The sequence below is a fragment of the Coffea eugenioides genome, chromosome 6 (genome assembly GCF_003713205.1).
Source record: "Coffea eugenioides isolate CCC68of chromosome 6, Ceug_1.0, whole genome shotgun sequence".
In the NCBI taxonomy this organism is placed as follows: Eukaryota; Viridiplantae; Streptophyta; class Magnoliopsida; order Gentianales; family Rubiaceae; genus Coffea; species Coffea eugenioides.
In genome coordinates, this window is record NC_040040.1 from 15,714,364 (window position 1) to 15,721,025 (window position 6,662).

Sequence of the window (6,662 nt, forward strand, 5' to 3'; positions counted from 1 at the left end):
TAACTCATGACGAGAAGTCGTAGGATGCATGCAACTATGACCAGTGTTTTTTCAACTGTGAGTTTCTTTTTTTTTCCTCCTACCAAATTACAGAATGCATCTACGCATGTACTGTCGATTAATTTATCCCTCAATCATCGCATGAAGGGCCCTGGAAAGAAAGCGTGAGACGTTGCTTATTCCTCGTGTTTCTTCTTACTGATAATTGATTTTTCTTCCCACGACTAATTGTAAAATGTTGTTGAGCATCAAACACATGATAAAGGATCATAGTCAAAGGTTTGGTTGAGGTACCATCTCACACAACCTGATATGATTATTTCTTGCACTAATTTCTCTTGAAATTTTTTTTTTCTAAAAGATTTTTGGGCTCATTCCGTTTGTGGTCAAGGAATTTTATATGGTAGAAGTTAAGTATGCGCAATTATTATGTCTAGAATCCAATAAATGATTGGAAAGACCCAGAATGCTTTAAAATGGCTGTCACACTCTAATTTTTTTTTTTTTAATTTGGAAAAGGTGGGATAACTAATGAATGAGGCTTTAGCATGATGAGCAATGTTTTTATCGATATGTCAACATTGATAGGCATTGATGTTCTACCTAGTGCCCGGTCTATTTGCAATTTGGCTAAGCCTAACCATATGTATCGGTTCAATAAAATTACGTTTCATACCCTCCCAATTCAACTGGTTAACCATTATATAATTGGTTAACTTGTAAGATAGGATCGAATAGACAGGGTAACCTAACTTTCTTCTATTTATAGGAGAAAAAAAAAGAATTAGATTAACAAATCAAATAATATATCATTTTTTCCATATCAATAAGAGTATTTAATCCTACAACTTTAAAAAAAACTATGAATAAAATAGAAAATCAAAATATTTAAAACATTAAATATTCTAAACATTTATTTTTGTTTTCTCTATTTCTTGAAAGCTATCAATTTATTTATTTATTTTAATAAGAATGACAGGTTACTCCACAACCAAACATATAAGCATCAAAAATTAAAAATAAAATAATTAATAGAGTGATGAAGTGGATGGAATTTATGAAAAATGAAAAGAAGCTTTGAAGAAAGAGAGAAAAAAAATAGAGTAGCAAAGTAGATGAAATTAGTGGCAATGAATGTTAGAAGCGGAAAAGATAAATAGGATTTAGGCTTAAATAGATAAGTTTACAAGTTTTGAAAATAAAAAAAATATATATAATGGTCTTCCTAACTCAAATTATTAGTAAATGACTAAATAATTATGAGTGGAGATTTGGGTACTGGTTACTGTAACCAGCCCTACATATCATACATATATGCAAGTAGGTTCGAGTAGTCATGATTTTTGAAAACTGAAAACTATACCCTAAACTAATTTTTTAAGTAGGTTTGGGTAGTCTAATCATTTCCAAAATTACGAGTTGGTTACCCTACCTTTTGGCTTGGACCAATTTGGTTTTGTCGGTTAATTATCTGCTTTTTTTGTTCTTTTTGAACACCCCTAGTTTTACCTTATATTTGATATCTAGAAATTCTTGGAAAGTTAAGCATTGAAGGAGAAACGCAACATTACAACAAGATTTCACCAAAGACTCCATGTAGCATTGAGGATTTCTTGGTTGGATAAGCATAAGACATCAAAGTAGAATTAGGGATTTATTTTTTGAAGTTATTCCCACTTTACTATTAATCGATGTATCTGAGCTTGAGATCAATGTTGAATATTTTTTCTTTTTTCTTTTTAGATTATCGTTGTTCAATATTGATGTATGTTTTTCTAATCCCTATCTCTCGTAATCACCGAAATTGATCCAATGGTTAGGAGAAGGCTATTAGAGCCCTCCTCACATATCTAAGCAAATGTGTGATATGCCTTAATAGCAACAACGAATTTCATGGTTCATTTGGATCTTTGGCAATCAACAACAATCCAACGATCTAGAACCCTTCATTTTTTCCACATTAAATAGGAGTTACAATCTGAAAAAAGACACGAGGAAAATCCATAATTTGGTAGACTTTTTTAACGGTTTATGGTAGATTATATACATTTGCAAGGGCCGAGATGTAAATTACATCAATTAAAATCAACATCGCATTTCCCGTAAATTCTACTTTTGTATTCGAATCTACTGGAAAGATCATTTCCCGTGTGGGCTTTGACATTGAACATTTAGCTTCGGCCTTGTTTTCGTCTGGTCGAACGATATTCAAGCCTAAACTGGGCTACTTCAGACATCTGAGGCTTTTCAGTCCAGCCCAAGCATCAGAGTTTCCCTGTCCTGAACAACCTATAAAATGGAAGACATTGAAGTAATTTCAGTAATGGAAGACATTTTGCTGGTTAATTATAGTGTATTTGGGATATGGCATATTGCTAAGCATAGACATGTAAGGGCGGCAGGTTATCATTCTTAGAGGGCAAATGTGGAAGAAAAAATGGTTAAGAGTTAAGCTTTTTCTTGGAGTGGATATTTCTTCTTAATTGTTTATGAAGTTTAAAACCTTTACATCTCGGCCATAGCAAGAGATTTATTATTGAAATACTATGATTCTAGTTCTCTTTAATTTGTCCTATTTAATTGCTAATCATGTAAGTGGCATTCTATTTCAAATGATACTTATTTTTTCTTAATAAATTTTGTACATCAAGTGGGAGAGGGAAGGTTTGCAAAAAAAAAAAGTGGGAGAGGAAAGCAAAAATAGCTACTTGGAAAATAAAATTTGTATTAAATCATGAAACAATGCCTTGTGACTTGTGGACATAGTCATATTCAATTACTTCAAATTTTATTCCATTATACACTAGCTTGAATTATTATGTGTTATAAAGTTGAAAAATTAGCATAACCATATGTTAAAATTCACCTACCCCCGGCCTCCGCTCCTCTCCCCTCAGAAAAAGAAAAAAGAGAGAAAATGAGTATTAAACAATTAATACTTTATATTGTTACCTAATGATAAAAATTAAAATTAGTTTGAATTAGGAATAATTTCGAAATCCTCTCTCAAGATTTTTGACAATTTCACCTAGGAATGTGGGAATATGACAATAGACATGAGGGTTGAAAGTGGGTTTGTGATGTTATATATTTTCCCAATTTTTTAGAGAATTTTATGGAAAAGTAAAATGCACTTCACAAACACCTCCCTTCAAAATTTTGACAAATGAATAGTTTTTGTTAGTAAAATGGTAACTTGAAGAGAGGTGTTTGTAATTTTTAAAAACTTTAAGAGAGGTTTTCGAAATTATCCCTTCAAATTATTGTCTCAATTTTGCTAAAATGACATCATTATGATGTAAAGGACTACTACAGAGAAAACTTGTTAAATCTCTAAATACATAAAGTACTGAAGGGTTGGGAATAGTGATTTCTTCTGGTTTCTTTGTAATTTGAGTGTTGATATTCTCCTCATTTGTCTTTTTATGTGTGATGGAACTCGTTGTGGGGTCATCTTTGTTTCATGTTTGTCGCCCACAAGTTTTGAATTTTGATGGTCTTATTCCAATTTTACCCTTTTACGCTGGTTTCGCTGTTGTTTCTCTACAGATTTTGGCCTTTTTGGTCTTTTCATTGCCAATAATATTTTTAGTGGTTGGGCCGCTGCCTGCTTCGTATGTCTGCCCAAATGTCTTTGGGCCTCTCACGTTTTTTGCGCAATCCTTTTGGGTCTGCCGCCTTATGTTGGTCCACTAGATTGGGTTTTACACACAAGAAAAATACCATTATATCCATCCATGTATAGCCAAAAAATATGATATGCAAACAAATCAAAAACTTTAGCTGCCAAGTTATTCTTCACAAGTTAAATACTACCAACCTTAGTTATTAAAAACAACTCGAGCATCAACCCAGCAAGAGTATCGAGTTGGCGAGTCAGTGGTTCAAAAGGAGTATTACTGATTGAAAAAATATATAATATAATTAAATAAACATATAAATTCTTCAATGTTAACAAGGCATAACCTATTTATATTTTATAGTTCATACACACAAGCCATACCCATACGTATTCCTTAGTTCATTAATTCATATTGATATTATACATAAATATAAATGATAAATCTAAGTGTCAAAAAAAGAAAGAAACCTTAATTTCCAAATTCCTTTTCAATTTTTCTCATCTAATTGTCAAAAAGACGACAATACCCATTTTGGTGTGACTAGTCAAATTAAATATTGAGTAAAAATGTAATTTAAAAAAAATTCCAAAAACCACCAGGTTTAGCGGGTCACCAATTCAACCGTCCGAGTCAAACGGTTCAAAACGAGTCATCTGCAACTCCGATCCAATTGCTAAACTAGCCCAGTTCCATGGCGGGTCCACCGGTTCAACCACTGGATCGAATTTAATAATTATGGTACCAACAACGAACAATTAAAAAAATTATACAATTTACACATTACTAATCAATACTAAATATTACAAAAATCAACACAACCTAGAATAATACACCTCAAATTATACTATCGTACACACTAAGAAATCCTTCAATTAATCCACTCTCACAACTTTCACTAGCACAAAATCAATTTTATCAAAGCACCCTTAGTCTTTTTCTTTTTGGGATCCGTTAACTCAACGTGCCAATAAGTAGCTGAAGATATTCGGCCCAATCCAGACCCTCTCCCATGCTGGCTTCTACTAGAATTCATGATTGCAAACTCATAATTATGCCAATCTTATTTAATGAATTAATTTTTTACGCACTGACAATAGCAGTTGTGGATGTATTCTACATGTACATGATTTAAATTTCAAATTTAAATTCATGTTATGTAACATAATCTAAATCTTTTGGTGTAAAAAAATTTATACATTGACAGTGTATAAAAAACTTACCCATATGGATTAATACGTATTCACTAATATAAAGTTCTTAATTACAAGGTAGTGTTTTACTAGAAAATTGTGTAGACAATCAATAATATAGAACGTTTATTGAGTTTTCATTAATCATTAATCAAGGATATAATATGCTTGGACAGATATATGACAGTCAATTTTTTGAAGCTAAAGCCCGTGACAAGATCACAAGAATCTGGAGAGAAACAATTAGATTAAAAATTCACTCCTATATGTGTGCGTGTATGTGTATATATATATATGTATAAGAAATTCACTCAACGTAAGAACTGTGAAGAAGAAATGAAGAGAGAAGATTTAAACTCCTATAAACTTTGCTTCATGGATTAAACCAGTCAATTTCCAAATAACATTAAAATTATTTTTTCATTTGCCTCCAAAGTCTGTCAAAAAAAAAAAAAAGAAACAAGAAAACAAATGAAGCAACATTTAGGGTCCGTTTGTTTCGGGTGAAAATGTTTTCCAGGAAAATATTTTCCTAATTTCCCGTGTTTGGTTGTACAAAAGTTACTGAAAATATTTTCCTATGTAAAATATTTTCACTCATCTTATGGAAAACAACTTCCCTTCCAAACTTACTGAAGTTGTTTTCCGAAATGCATGCATCCCGCCTGTAGTATGTTCCAAACTTACTGAAAACATTTGTAGTATGTTCTTTTTTTTTTTTAGTGTAAACAGGAGGACTCGAACCCAAGAGCTCTTCCTTACACTCCCTCCCCCGTGCCACCCAACCCAACCCAACCCAACCCAACCGTCCCCCTAGTATATTCAAAATAAAAAAAAAATCTCATCCTGCTCATCCTATGCTAGTAATTAATTATGTATAATAGGGACATTCTTTTCTAGAGAAACTTTCAGCAGTGAGAGTGCAAGATATATGTCATAATAAGCATTGCATGTGATTGATATTTGACACTAAATGGCCAGCAATTTGTTTATTGCTTAAGGAGATATTTTTTATTCATATATACATTTCTCCAAGATTTTTTAAAGTTAAACAATGAGATAAATTTTCTTATTTTGCATGAGAAGAAGTATGTAGTTATAATGTGTAGAAAGTAAAGATAGAGATAAAAGTGAAAATATTTCAAAAGTTAAACAAACACCAGAAAAATGAAGTAAGAAAATATTTTTAATAAGCTAACCAAACACCTGAAAATGATGAAAGGGAAATGATTTTCATGGAAAATTACTTCCACGGAAAATATTTTCCCAAGGAAAACATTTTACTTCCAACCAAACAGACCCTTAATGCAAAGTGTAAAGTGGCAAACGGACGGACAATACATGTGCTCTACATCAGAATCATGTAGTAGAGTTTCGTAGAACTTCAGCTTGACCTGCGGGAAATCTAGGAGTTAATTATGCCAGCAGATAACTTATACTAATAGTCTTCAGAAAGAAAAGGGTTTTGCTTCAGATCTATAATATTCAATCAACACTAAAAATTTTTCATCAATCCTAAGAATAATTATACTTGTCAGTGTTTTATGTTTCCCGCAAAACCACAATGAAGACCATGATGATGGTAGCTCCCAGCAATTCCTGATGCCAAAACATGCGTAACACCGACAATTTTGGCACACCTTAGCAGATAATCAATCAATCAACCATTAGTCAAAACCATAACATGTGAAGAGAAAGAAAAAAGGGGTACTAATTGCTAAAGCATCAAAAGGGATATCTATAGCAGCTAACATTTGTATTCATCAAAAGCACCAGCAACAAATAGTAAAGAGTCAAGATCAAGCTGAAGTGAATTTCAATTCCAAACAGAAAGCTGTCAACAAGAAAA